The sequence below is a fragment of the Hippoglossus stenolepis genome, chromosome 23, assembly GCF_022539355.2.
Source record: "Hippoglossus stenolepis isolate QCI-W04-F060 chromosome 23, HSTE1.2, whole genome shotgun sequence".
NCBI lineage: Eukaryota > Metazoa > Chordata > Actinopteri > Pleuronectiformes > Pleuronectidae > Hippoglossus > Hippoglossus stenolepis.
Window position 1 is genome coordinate 10,934,420 of NC_061505.1, and position 15,464 is coordinate 10,949,883.

The following is a 15,464-nucleotide window of genomic DNA, read 5'->3' on the forward strand; positions in this document are numbered from 1 at the left end:
CATAGTAAAATGGGCGGCGATTGTTCATTCACGTACACAGACACACACGCTCCTATTGAGATCACGGGACAAACGGGGGCGGGGGGAGAGCTGAGGCAGCACAGAGCCGGCCAAGTGTGTATGTGTGTGTGTGTGTGTGAAGCGATTTGAAGCCCTAACTTTTATACAACCTCCGACATCAAACGACGGAGGCAGAACACGTCAATCGATGTGAGTGATCGGAAGAAGCTTCAAAGGGTTTCTCTTTTGTTTTCTTCGCGATCTCATGCCAGCACACTTTGCTCTTCCTGGCCCTTTATTACGGGCAATAAAGGGACTAATAAGCCCACCCCCACAAGTCGGGCCACAAATTCTCATCAACGTGTCCGGAGACCACCAATATCCACATCGGTAAATTATAATCACCACACACACACACCCAATCAGCGCACTTTCACGCGTGTTGAACCTCTATTGATCTTGTATGATTTACTCTGTGCGCCGTTTGCCCACAACTTCGGTGCCACCTATCCAAAGCGCACGCAAACACAAAGATGTGCTCATCAGCTGTGCGAGGAGCTGAATGACGCAACCTCCGCTGACTCCTGTGGGATTCATTTGCCTGATATAGATTATGAATCAGGGTAAAAACAGCAAACGTGTGCTGGAGAGTCAAAAAGTCAAACTCCACTAGTCCACTGTGGACAGGGGCTCCTTGGAACGACTGGGAAACACACAGCCAACCAGTAAACTGCAGCGGTCAGACTTCGGTGCACCGACTACCCCTGAATCACAGACCCCCAAAAACACCGACCCTCCCCCCCTCAGAAAGAGGTGATGCAAATCACTTCCTTTCAATCCGGCTCTTTGTATGCGTAAGGATTGACTGGGGGTGATGGGGGGGTGGCAGCTATCCATTCACTTTATACGGCTGCCGACCTCAGTGATCCTGCCCACCCCCCACTCCTACACACACACACACAATGGCGTGAGATCTCCTTACACAAGCAATTTTCTCTCCCTGTCCTCCAGCTCTTCTCTGCCTTTTCTAGCCACGAGTTGGGGTTTCAGGGCAACAATGACCAAGCTGGAGCAGCGATGTCCCAAAGAAACATGAATACATGAAGTCATTGTCAGTATTTTATCATCGGACGATTACTCTGTACCCGGGTAGTGTCATTACAGGTTGAATACACGCAAACACCCACAGGATCCTAAAAGTTGAGGGGCGGTTTGGTGTTTGGGGAATAGAAAGTACACCAACCTCAAATTCCCATCAAAACCAAGGTTCAGAAATGACTCTGATCCACGTGCACCGGATGATTGAACATGTCCGGTAAAGATGACGATTGGTGGATTATTAGGAAAACACACACACGCGTGGGATCAGTCATCAAGAAAAACACAGAGAAATTCCCCCACCTCATCGATTATAGACGATCAGAGGTTAGCTCTTAATCAATGACCACAATTCACTCCTTGTCCTGAATGGCAACGCAGCTTAATCATCAGCAATAAAGCACCCAGCTATAATACATAGTATTAGTAGTAGTAGTATAGTATATTTAGTAACGTGTACTATTTGATCAAAACTTTGTACTGATCTCTAAGTTCCCTCACAACAACCCAAACAAACTGGACCGGACTTTGTTCACACAGCAGCTCCAACACTCACCGTTTCATTCACGCGTTTCAAATAGACGCTCCACAAATCCAAGTATCTCCAAATTTGAAATATGCGGTTAATCCCGTCCTCTGAGCTCCACCGCTGCTGTTTCTCTCTTTGTATCCGCAAGTTTTGGAGCTCCGACGCTGCGGAGAAATTCCCGACGAGCCGGCTGAGCGGAGCAGCCGCAGCTTTGTGATAATCCCTGAGCGTCTCCGGCGCTTCCTGTCGACACAGCCGTGGAGCCTGAGGCGGCCGGAGCGGCTGCGGTGTCCCGTGATAGGCTCCTTCCTCCCGGCGTTGTTCCGCTTCTTGTCCCGGTGGCTGCCTGCGCCGAGCAGCGACAGCCTTGCTCCGTGTGCGTCTCCGCGTCGAGCTCCTGTGTTCCTGCCCTCACACGCACAGAAGCAGCCGGATCGTGTTGCGCCCATAGACTGTACCGAGCTCCGCTTTAAAGGGACAGAGCCACGCACGCCCCCAGCACACACGCACACGCACAGCCGCACAGCCGAGCAGGCGCGTGACGTCACCGCACGTCCCCGGAATTCCCTGACAGCGCAAACTGGCACCGAGTCCAAACTCAGCCCCGGTACCGGAGCTGCTCCCCCGCCTCCTCCAGCTCCTCCGCCTTTTGTACAGACTCGTGACTGAGTGTTGGTGAACATCCAGGAGCGTATTTCCCCCTGAGCGTCTATTTATGGTCGAGGAAGAGTATTAGCCCCTGACGCCATTGTGATAGTTACCACAGAGAGTTATCTCTGTTTATCACACAGCTACATAGATCTAACCATGACACCGTGACACAGAGCACAGAGGCAAAGGCTTTACAGGATAAATAGTCACAATAAACTCATAGATAGTGTAAGATATATTCTATGTAACTGCTGTGCATAACACAACTACTAACCGATAAACAAATATCTATTTCTATTTCTAAACTAAACACTACAAAGGGTCTCTAACTTTAAACCTTTAACCAATGTGAAAAACTCATTAAATACATCCATACTAGTTTTTCTTATTTCACATTTCCCCTATTCAATTTAATGCCAGCAACATATGTAGTATATTTACATTCATGAGCTGCAGCTAATGGTTGTATTAAAAATGAATAAACTATTTACTGATGATTTTTAGTTCAGTTATTTTCATTTTCACTACAACTTTTAAGCTGCTGCAGGTTGTGAAGACATACACATGGAGTTTGGCAGGAATTCCCTGCAACCTTTTCCATGAAGTGATCATATGGACCATAGATTTGTTATACAGATGGATGACGTCTCCATTTCCTCCCGCTATCCAGAAATTAGGCTAAAATGTATAAAAACATATAATCACAATGCATGATTTACTAGTTCATAATAAAGCATTTAGTTACAGTTTATAAACTGGACATAATCTGTTTAGCAGATACGGACACTATAAACTCTACTTCTGTTAGTTGTTGTAATAAAGATTTACACTCTATAAAGATAATATGCTATGATGAAATAAAGTGTATATAAGCCACTGTGGGGTTTGTGTGTAGAGTAAATGCTATATATCTATGAACTTAATATAATGTTTATTCACTATAGTCTGTGTTAGCCTGAGGATTTGGTTGCATTTTACTTTGTATTTGCATGCACATTATGGCTGCTATGGAAAGTTTTGAAGACAAGCTAACAGACCAATCGGCCATTATCTGCAAGTGTGCGATGTGTCATTGGCACTTCACAGTGAGAAACATGCTTGTCAAAATGGCAATACAGCCCACATTGCTCCGCCTATAAATAAAGCCAGAGTTTTGAGGCTAATAAAAAGAGTAGGTGACATTAGGATGAGTCAGTTAAGATCACGAGGGAGGTAAACAAGGCTTTAAAACACAAATGGGTTTCTCTTAAGCCGGAAACATTTGTTCCAGCTTTCCTTGCCAAAGTAACCATCCTGCAGTCTGTAATAATGCCAAAGAGCCACATTGGTACATCCAACAGTATGTGTGTGAGAGACACACACTACTCACACTACACACATGTAGAGGTTATATTTAGAAAGCACTGTCTCAGCAGGACAACCGGAGGCCAAATTAGCCGGCACAGGGAGAACGGGAGTGTGTCATGGATGATGCTGAGACAATGACATAAGTATACAGACACGCAGTGTATTTATGGTCACAACAATTCTATAAAAAACTGCAGCAACAACAACAATAACATCAGATAAGTATGGAACCTCGCTTTGCCTCAGTACAAATCAGGGATGGGGATCAGTCTTTCACCATCTGTTCTTCACTGACATTACAACACTCATAGAATATTCAGAGACAACCAAAGCCTTTTTAAAAACTTGTGGTAGTATGCAGTGCTGGGTAACAAGAGGGGGGGGCTGTGGGTGTGTGTGCGAGATTCAAACCCCCTGATGAAATAAGGGCATGGTATGTGTGGTATGTACCACTAGGGTGGATCTAGAGTGTATTGTGAAGTGAAAATGAATGTTCAATAATGTGTTTTGTGTTGAGAAAGAGGAGGGCTGCAGCACACAGTGGGGGTCTGTGACACTGCGAGGCACTGTGTTTGTGTGTGGATGTTGTTGTTTGTGTGTGGAGAAATCAGCTGCATGCTGCAACAGATGCAGTACTGTAGAGTGAGCTTAACCATAACGACTGCAGAAATGGAGACATTTCTAGCTGAAAAGTAGAAAATTCAAGAGGCTGCGAGAGTAAATGTGGACCATTTACTTATAGCAGCTTATAATGCTAGAGCTGTCCATACATAGGACATTTCTCAAAATGGGTGGAAGTTGTCAAACTGTTTAGGTGATTAAATTCCAGATGATGGAATTATAACTCTGAAAACCTGCACTTTTATTGTCATAATAATCTGTATGTATATCATTATAATACATCAGCTTGAGAGACGTTTTTATAACTTCATCTGGAAGCTATTACTTCCTGGATTGCTAATCTTTAATTATCCACCACAGAGTAGTAAAGTAGAGCAGTCTGTATGAAGGCTATATATTATCTGTTTCTGGCTGTTGTGTAAATTGGTCCATTCTTCTTGTACGATGGTTTGTCCTGTGCTTAGACAAACTGATAATGTGACTGTTATGATGCCCATGCTGCTTGACTTTGGCTGTCGTGTAGGAAGAAGGTTATTTCAGTTTGATATTTTACACACATCATCTGAAGTCATATTGTATTCTCATATTGCTCCCAGTGAGTGGGATTGTTATTATCATTTTTATTATTACTGTTTTCTCAAGTGTGTGACTTTGCTCAGCTTTGTGTGTGTGTGAGGCTACATCCATACTACTACTATGTCTGTCCATACAAAGTTTTGGCTCCAGATCAGTTTTGATTCCCTTCCATACTAATAGTATACTTGAAAAAGTCATACCACGTGACCACTCGCTTACAATGGGCATGTGTGTGCCAGTGTAAACAGGAAGCATTTGGTTGTTGGTTGCAGGAAGAGCGAGGCTACAAATGAGAAACAGCAATAATGGCTCTAAAACTGAGGAGTAGTGTGGACTCCAGGCGTATCCGTAGCAGACTTGACTGTTAGAGACTATTAGCCCTGTAAAGTGAACAGGAAGAGGATTGCTGATTGATGTGGGAATGGTAGGGACTGTAGTGTACCCCACACACACTGCCACACACACTGCCACACACACACCTCTCCAACTGTTTCTGTCATATATGTACTGTTCTGTATATAATAAAAGTCTGGGAACATTAAATGAATGAGCACAATTTCTCTTTCCCATCCTACAACAAGGGAAGAAAGTGAGTCCCAGGGGTCCAGAATTTGTTTGTGTGTGTCTGTGCGTGTGAAGGGACAATAAGGGGGGGAAAAAGATTTTTGAGGCACTGTGTCTTTAACTTCTTACGGCTCTTATGCATGGGTAGCAATTCTGTGATCATGTGTGTGGTAGGGAGTCAGGCGTGTGTGTGTGTGTGTGTGTGTGTGTGTGTGTGTGTGTGTGTGTGTGTGTGTGTGTGTGTAATTAAAGAGATCGGGACAAGGATAGCTCAGTTCTCACACTCCAAATATATATATGGCAGCTCTCCCATGGGTAAGAGCCCCAAAGATTCCTATCATACCAGACACACACACACACACACACACACACACACACACACACACACACACACACACACACACACACACACACACACACACACACACACACACACACACACACACACACAGTGTGTCCACAGAGAGAAATGTTTAAGAAATAAACAGAATGTAATACTGATGAGGTCCAGACAGAGCAACAGTAGAGGAAAGAAGGCATGTGTGTGCGTGCGTGCGCACTGCAATTGTAGGAGTCTGTGTTCCTGGTACAGATGGTACTTCTCAGCCTCTAGAATGTAGGATTGTGTTTGTGTGTGTGTGTGTGTGTGTGTGTGTGTGTGTGTGTGTGTGTGTGTGTGTGTGTGTGTGTGTGTGCACATGTACATGTGGCATACCGTGAGTCAGCCTTTTGGGAACACTCAGAGACCGACAGACATGATAATAGTCACCTCCACGCACATACTCACAGTGTCACACCACGAGGAGACGGAGAGCCACACAGGCAGTCAGACAGACAGCCTGGCTTAGCACACCCACATATAGCAGCCATGCAGCCGGCTGAATGTTCCGCTACAGCCCTGATAATTAGGGCCCTTATTCAAGGAGAAGAGGGCCAATAGGGAACCCAGCTTTCTCTCTAGCTCTTCAAACAACCATCTAATCCTAACTGTAGCTCCACGATAAGCTAAGCACTCCAGTCCTGAGTAATGTGCTCACTATCCCAAAGTTTTACATCGTGAAAAGTAAACCCAGCTTAGAGGAGCTTAAAAAGCTTGGCTGGTTCTTCGAGGAGAACATCATGTTTTCAGGAGATTGTCTAATTGATCAGTTTTCCTCTGAAAAGGTGAATTCATGGACACCAAAATCATCTATGTGCCCTTGATTGATAGAATATTGGCTTTGGTGCAACATGCTAATATTTTGGGACTGTGTTCAGGCAGTAGTGATATCTGTTTGTTTACCTATAACTATAATGCATACGTACATGTGCCTGGTTATGTTGTGGCTTCTATCTAAGGTTTAAGACACACTATTCCACTGGCAAGAATAAATAAATTGGTCAATCACGTTAGACAACAGACTGTGTATAAAGATGGACGACATGCTAGCTCCCCAAATGTGAGGCCAAAGCGTCTCGATTGCACCCTGGTGGCTGGTTGCAGTATAGGTCATAAAGTGTACATTTTTGCGGTGTGAAGAGATATTGTGGACCAGCGCTCCACCCACACCCATCATTTTACAAACTTTTACCTTCTTTAATAATGAATCAGTGTGTACACAATAAAACCTCCTCTGTTGAACTCCTACTCTTGTCTTAGTCACTCTCTTTCGACACATCTCATCCTACTCCTCTACCTGTCTAACCTACGTACCAAGGGGGCTTGTGTGTGAGCCTTTGTACTTATTATACAAAATTGACATGTATGTACAAAGGTCTTACTTCATGGCAAATACTGGTAGGACACAATAATTGAAAAACCATGCCAAAACAATTTTGAAGTAAACAAAGAAATCAGTATTCTAAGAGTATACAATTAATAGTAGAGTTCGAAGGCAAAATGAAATCAGTAAGACTCCAACACTGTGGAATGAAATCAGAGGAGAAGAAGCTATGTGAACTATAAGCTAAGGGAGAGCCTTACCTGGTGATCATGGGCGATGTGGTCCTTCTCTTTCAGCAGGCCACCATGACACCTCCCACCTCCTGAAACAACAATAAGGAGGAACATAGGTCAGGCTTGAGGAAGAATAGTCAACAACAGCAGTAGTGAGGAAATTGGGGCAACTTTAAAAATAATCTATCGCATTACTTGATCAACATTCACACAAAAACAATCGGTAACGACATGCTGAAGTCAACACAAAGTCAGAGTGTACCCTTTCCTATCCATCAAAGTTCAGTTTGGCAACAATAGCCAGACATTTTATTCATCCACAGATCTGCAGCCTGAAATTGGAGGCAGCCTGAAGTTGGACTGCAGCGATGTTAAACTATTTTTGTAATTTTAGGTCAAGCTCATGTGGCCCTGTTCAAACCTGGCATTAACACGTGTCCTTCAAATGTGGTCTGAGCTATTGGATCTCAATGAATCCTCAAGGTGTCTGTGGTGTATTCACCCCTAGAACTGTGTTCACCAGTGTTGATCGGATCATCCACGACACGTTAAAACCAGGTATGAACAGATACAGAAGCAGTGCGAGATAAGGCAGCAGCCAGCAATTCATTAGCACTTTAGTGAGAGGTTTAAAGACAAGTTAAAAAACAATCAGAGCTCAGAGCTTTGCTTCGTGCATTTGGTGACGTTTGCTGACTGTTCTGTGGTCATGCTGTTGTCGATATGTCATTCTGTGTGGCTTATGAAACCACAACGTGTGTGTCAGCCAAAATGCACAGCAGGGCCTGGTCCAGCTCTGTGGCCATCTGTGTGTGTGTTCCTCATGTGCCGCCTGTTCAGTGATTCATAGTGTCAGTGCTGGGCCACAAGACTGAGAACAGGTGGCACTCTGGTGCACCTCCCCAGCCCCATAACACACACACACACACATACACACGCGCACAGAGCACCTGTGATGTGCTTAAACATTAAAGCAGGCATGGTTACACACAAATGTGTCACACAGGCTGCAGAAACTGCAGAAAAATAGAACAACTGGAAACACACGCACACACATTGTGGTTGACACAATATCAGCACAAATCTTGTCCTCCTCCTCATACTTATAACACATAACTTGAAGAAAATTGTACTTTCTTGATTCTTGTTGTTCTGGGTTTGTACCCTCATGGTTGAATGCACTTATTGGAAGTCGCTTTGGATAAAAGCTTCAGCTAAATGAAATGTAATAAAAAAATGTCTGCCTTGCTCCGTCTGACCTACAAACACACATTGTGTCCACTATGCTTTAATGGAGACTGTACAACAAAACTCTGCTGTCGGTGTGTGTGTGTGGAATAGCAAAGAGAATAATCTATCGGACCCATGCAGATGAATTTTACTCTCACTCTGACATGCCACCTACAGAGCACACCTACACAAGGTGGCTTTTGAGCATGTACACACACAACCCCTGCAGTATACATAGCTGAGGGCAGGTTGTGTGTGCGCATGTTTGACTGGTGTGTCAATATGAGGCAGATCGAACTGGCTCAGCCCTCACTGATCTTGCAGCCTGGTGGTCAGAGCATCCAACCTTTGAACTCAGGGTCAAAGGTCACACCCCCTAAAGGGCCACAGCTGGTCACACTGTAAAGGAGTAAACCTGCTCTGTGTGTGTTTGTGTATGTGTGGTATGTCGATGGGCAAGAGAGAATGTGGGTGTATTTTGAGCGACAAGGCAGAACAGGCGAGTGTCTGCTGCAGGGGTCAAAAATATATTTTTTCAAGACGCATTGAATAAATGTCACAAGATTTGACAGAATAGTTTGACCTTGATCGATATCAGGACTGTGGCAAGAGGAGTAAGGGGGAGGGTTTTGAGACAGTGAAAGAGAAAGACCTTGAGAGGGGGAGGACAGGAGGGAGCATGGTAAGGTGTATGAAAATGACAAAATTAGAAAAAATGATATTATACATCTTTTAACTGTATTTGTATAGAAATCTAGCAACAGATAAAGAGACCATGTAAGGGATAACCTGAGGGAGATAATGACAGGGGGAGTGAGAGATAGAAAGATACTAAAAGTGACTTCTGTATGTAAAGGTTAACCAGTGGGAGCTTCTCCCTTTGACATTAACCAGCACAGAGAGAGGGGTAGAGGGGTGGAGCAACAGAGACTCTGCTCAGAGGTAAAGAGCAGAGGAGATGAGGAGGTAGAGAGGGATGGAAGACGGAGAGAAGGCCTTGGGCCAGACAAAAGAGGAAAAAAGAGAAGAAAAAACAAGATAGCGTAAGAGGGCTGAGGAGAGAGTGAAAGCAGGGCCGGAGCAGGGAAGATAAAAGAGTTGTCTAACCTGCCATTCAGTCCAAACTCGCTGTGTTTAAAAGCAGGTGAAGCAGGAAGAAGATGGAATACGATCAAGCAAGTCTGGAGTAGTCTAGTTGGTGAAAACGATGGTAGCAGAAGGGTTTTGAATTCTACAAAGAAATATTCAGTTTGCATCACAAAGTAATAATTTCTTTTGGTCACTGCAGTAATTTGATGGATGACGCTTCATTAAACTGCAGCTAATTTCTGATCAAACACGGTTTAGTTGTAACAAATGAAGGATCTGTATTTTTTGTGTCATGCTAACATCTGTCAGACACAACCACACTACTCTGAAATTCACTGATATTGTCTCCCTAACTGAACATATCTTTGCCAAGTATTTTTCCATTTTTTCAATAAATTTTACTTCCTATACGTGGTTTATTTGGAATCATCGCCTTTTCATATTTATCATCTGAAACAGCTGACTGTGAAGAGGTTGACAGGAAACAAAGGGGATGAGAGAATCATGGCGAGCACAAAGATCCCCGACTGCAATTCGACCAGGCACATGGAGGTTATGTGGAATGTTTGGCTGCCAGGGTGCTTGCTCCTTAACATCCTTAATAAGGTAAATGTACAAGCATAAACCGGTTTCATGCTTTGTACACAGATGGTAAATAATCCAAGTTACTTTCCTAAGACAATCTATAAAATAACAAACTGTCAAAGGTGCTATTGTCTGAGAAACAACAGACCTAAAGGCTAACACACACATACTGTAGAAAACAGTATATACTGAATAGTTCATATGTGAAAACAGTATTACCCTCTGTGTGTGTGTGTGTGTGTGTGTGTGTGTGTGTGTGTGTGTGTGTGTGTGTGTGTGTGTGTGTGTGTGTGTGTGTGAAAGAGTGATCAGGTAAGCCCTACAATACAGTAAACTGTACTAATACAAGCAGAATTATGGACACAGGCTGAACACAGACCAACATGATATGGTATAAAGAACACACTTGTGTGTTGACTTGTTGCACATGACCACCTGTGTTTCTTTTGAAACGAGCACTGTGTTGCTGCTTCTCTGCATGCTGCACATACTTAACCTGGTGCAAATTCAAATCTGATTAACACAGTCACCTTTTGGCAAACCATACGTGTGTGAGCCTGCATGGCGTGAGTAAAATAGCCATGATTGAGCTGCTCCAGTCCTTAGTCACTAGTGATTCACTGGTTATTTCATGTTAGGGCAACAGGCACAACAGGCTTCACACCTGCACACACACGCACACACAAAATAGTAGCCTTCTACAGGAGTGGTGGAAAAAGACAGGGTTTTCATCTTTATTGTCTTCCAGTCTAGATTCACTGTCTGTGTTTGCTGTTATGTGTTTAAAGGCAGTCACTTGAGACAGATTAAATCCTCAAGTGAACTTGCAACAATGTCACTTGCCGTGGGCTGTGTGTGTATTATGATCGCTATTCAGCAGGCGCAGATTAAGGCGCTAGTCATGAGCCGGGACTCTTGTTTTTGTCAAACTTTATTTCCTTGGAATGCTGTCGCACCACATCCTGAGCCTGTGTGTTAAATCAGGAAGCGGATAGATAAGGACACACATATATATATATATATATATGAGGGCAATGTTTGACTGACAGAGTCGGGTGGTTACTTGCCTTATTCGCTCACTTTCGCCCAGTTTACAGATGGCAGTGGATCCTTTTCAGCTGGTTTGTTAAAACCTTTCAGACTAAGGCTTTTTCTTTCTATATCTCCTCTAATCCGTCAAACCTAAACAGTTAATAACACTTGTCTGTTTGAGCAAATACTATCAGACATGTTTGTATTTGAAAAACTACTCCAATATATCAATCATCACGCCACTCAAAACCGACATTAAGGATCAAACTGGGTGGAGGACGTATTATTTCTAAGTGCCTGTGTGAAAGAGGCAGTAAGACTGGCAGAGCTACAAAGAGTGAGGAGGAGTGTCAGGTCGTCTGTGGTCGGGGCTGTTTGGCTCAGTGAACTTCTGCCACATGGCTTTCGCAAAAGGTCACGGTAAAAACCAAGTCTGGCTCTGAAACCATCACACCCACCTCCAACTCCCACACACACACACGCACGCACGCATGAAACGGAGGAATAGATGAAGTGACAGACAAGTGACAGACAAGTGACAGACTTCCTCTCTCTCAGGAGACAAGCAGGAAAATGACAAGCACATAAAGAGGAGTGCGACAGATAAACTAACTAAACTAACCAGAGTCACAACACAGACACACACCCTGAGAATGTCTGAAAACCTGGCAGCAGTGAGTGCACAACCAGAAAAAGGAGAGAGGAGAAGAGAAGACAAGAATCAGCAGTTGATAATAAATCGTCTAGACAGCAGCTAATGAAAACAGCCCGACAGTGGCTGCTTCCAAAATCGAGACCTATGAACATGATGGTGTGTGTGTGTGAGTTGTTTGAATAAACATGTGTACATGAGTGCTTGATAAATTAGACCCATTAACACTTGCCATTCGCTGATTTTACCTTCGCTGTCTTTTCTCTCTCTCTCTCTCTCTCTCTCTCTCCCCCACACACACACGCACAAACATGCACGCACAAACAAACCACAGCAGCCTAGCAGTGTACGCCCCTCACAGCTGAGTTTAGAGCCACAGCAGCCGACGCCAGCACAGTCTTGTGACGTCAATCCAAAATAAAACTTACTCATCAAACTCTGAGTCGTCCATTCCACCCCTAAAAACAGCATCTACCATAACCAATTGCAAAAAAACAAACTCCTGAACTTTGTTACAGCAAATTTTACTTTATGGATGTTCCAGGTGTTTATTTATCATTACACTTTTTAATCGAAACTGTCCTTTGACTGCTTAGAGAGGAAATCTTAAAACTCACATCTGGCTGTATAGATCAAAAAACACCCGCTTTAACAGACTGGGTGGCAGAAATGCGGCATCATGACTTTGTAATAACCAGATGGTCCCATTCAACTGGCGGAGAGACCTGAAGTGACACTGGCTATGCTGATCGCTCAAGTTTATATATCATAAAAGTTACACTGTTGTCAGCCAAACAAAAGTGTCTGAGAACAGGAGATTGTTTCTAATGACACACTCCTGACAGCCAAAAACAACAGTAGAATGAGGAAGAGCCGGCAGTTAACATGCCTAAACTCGCTTGACTCATGCAAACACACATATACGCTGTCTGAGAAATGTGCCCCGGGGTGTCCTAACAAAACAAACACTTTGGAAAATGAGGAAAAGAAAGTGATCTCTTTGTTGAAGGTGGTAAGTGTTAGAACCCTGATAATGAGTCATAACAACAGTATTTTGCTCACCTGTAAAGGAGCTCACGGTGTGTTGTTTTTTTGAGTGTGCTAAATGCTGTAGGCATTATCCTTGGATGCACTTGAAAGCTTCTTACACATGCACAACAAACCTGAACATTACCTGGAGGAGGTGTATTTGTGAAAGCAAATCAGTTAAACCGCTGAACAGACTTTACCCTCCCTAAGTACAAAGTCAGTTTATTGTCTGGGCCGAGGTGTAAACACAACAGCTCTAGAGATTTCTCAGAGACCACGTGTTTATGTTGATGGCGTTTCTGTTCTGCCTCCTGCATGCCCTACCCAGTTCCCATCCCTCTCCTGAACCAGCTGACTAGTTCCAGTGAGTGAGAACACGGCACACATGGACAATAACCAGTTGTGTGCTACACGTGCGAGAGGGCAAGTCCAGGCCATTGTGTGAAGTTCATACGTGAAAACAGTGTTAAACTCTCTCTGTGGCCAATTGTCCTGTGTAACTGATACAGAGCTGGAGAGTGGTCAGACAAGCCCTGCCAAGCCCACATACCTGTGCAGAGGTTCAAGACTGTACTATCCAATTGCACAATACCATTTGAGTAACTGTCACATGCCAAAAGGAGTGAGTCAGGGCAGGACTTCATAATTACACTGCTTTGTGGGTGTGTGTGTGTGTGCGTGTGTAGGTGTGTGTGTGTTTGCTCCAAACCATAATGATTTCATACCTATTAGATATTAAAGGCTGAAAGGACATTTCAAATTTGAAACCAGATACACTGGTTGAGTCGTTTAAGAATAAAAGTGATCTGAGCCACAGCAAATGAAAGAGCTGTACAGTGTGTTCATATTGATGACTGTGTGTGTCGGGGGGTGTGCAAGTGGATGTGTGTGACTTGAGCTGCGTCTTCTGCATCTGCTCACAAAGACTTCTTTATCCAACTGTGACACACGTGATCCCCACATGGTCGCTCATACCATTTTCACAGGACCACACACACACACAAACACAGCGTGTGTTTGTATCAGTGTTTGGGTGTTTAAAGGAGAAGGGAGGCACCTGGCTCCCATCTAGACATTGTGACCCCACACTTCCTGAATTGTGTATGTGCCACAACAGAACCCCCCACCCCCACATACTGGTCAGATACTACAGACAATAGGGTGTGTGTGAGCATGTGTGTGCGTGTGTGTGCGTGTATATGTGTGGCGGTGGTGATCCACTCCCATTCTTACCTGTCACACTTCAGTGTGTAATATCTATCAAAGTGGAAATGCCATCACAAAGAAACTAAGTCAAGCGGGAAAACAGAAAGCAGAAGAGAGTGCAATGTGTCGCAGCTCTGCATAAATCTATTTCATGGTAGGGAAGGGAAACATATCACATCCTCTGTCTCATCTTAAACAGGTAAAAATAATTTATCATGTCATTCCTAGCCACATTAGAAAATATGTGTCCTGAAGATTTTTTATCTTGCAACCTTTCTACCACGTTTAATTTATTGGACACCTTTGTGGAAAGAAATCATTTTAGAACACTTTGAACTCCTTACCCTTGGCTGATGTGGGAAAAATGGTTGGGAGTTGTAGAATCTTTTGACGGCCAATGACCTGCTCTCCTGAGTCTTATAAAAGTTGCTGATGTCAGCGGGGAGTACAGGATGAGAAATGGATAGCCGATATGGGTACTGTCAAGTAAAAGTAATAATAATAATTTAATTTAAATAAAGCTTGTTATAAATATTGTAATGGTGACTTTAGTGATGTGCGTGTGTCTATATGTGTGTGTTTATTAGATACAGTATGAATATAATATTCAAAGGGAGAGACTTGAGTTATGCCAGGTTTGGAATTACACCATTTGCCCATCTGTCAGCATCGCCACGGAAATACACTGTCAATCATGCTGTAATTATTGCTTTAATCCTACTACATATAAATTCCAGTGCAGTCTTATGGACACACACTATTATGCAGACAGACACACACACATACAGTTTATGCGAATGCTGCATTTGATCCCTCTACATCTTGTACTGTCTTTGTTTGAGGCATGTGCAGTATGCCCGTCTCTGTCCTTGTGTTTTAAATGTGTTCATAACCATGTGTTGAAGACATGCCTGTGTGTGTGTGTTTGTGCAATTGTGTGTCCTTGACCAGCTGCACTGGGCAGAGGAAATGAGGTGGAACTCAATCTGGTCCACACCTGTCTTTCTGTCTCTCTGGAGGGTGGAGCCTGGGGCCTCACACACACACACACACACACACACACACACACACACACACACACACACACACACACACACACACACACACACACACACACACACACACACACACACACACACACACACACACACACACACACACACACACAGCTTCAAGTGCAAAAAAAGTGCACTGTTCACATTCTGCATGAGCAGATAGATTATGCATGCTGCAGCCAGCTCAGGAGCTTGGATCTATTAAAGTATGCACAGTTTTGTGTTTGGGTGCGCTTCATGAGGAAGACGGAAGCAGCAGAGATG

At 43.8% G+C, this 15,464-nt stretch overlaps 1 protein-coding gene across 5 annotated transcripts in view; it reads right to left on the reverse strand.

The window, feature by feature from the left end:
* The window catches only part of kdm6ba (lysine (K)-specific demethylase 6B, a), an 89,026-nt gene that overhangs the window by 21,235 nt on the left and 52,327 nt on the right, over positions 1-15,464 (reverse strand). For 4 of the 5 annotated variants that reach the window (XM_035149679.2, XM_035149678.2, XM_035149677.2 and 1 more), the window contains one exon: positions 7,350-7,411. The gene's annotated coding sequence lies outside the window, so the exon portion shown is untranslated. Of the gene's footprint in view, positions 1-1,654; positions 2,518-7,349; positions 7,412-15,464 lie in introns of those variants that run through there. The other variant, XM_035149680.2, reaches the window with a different exon arrangement.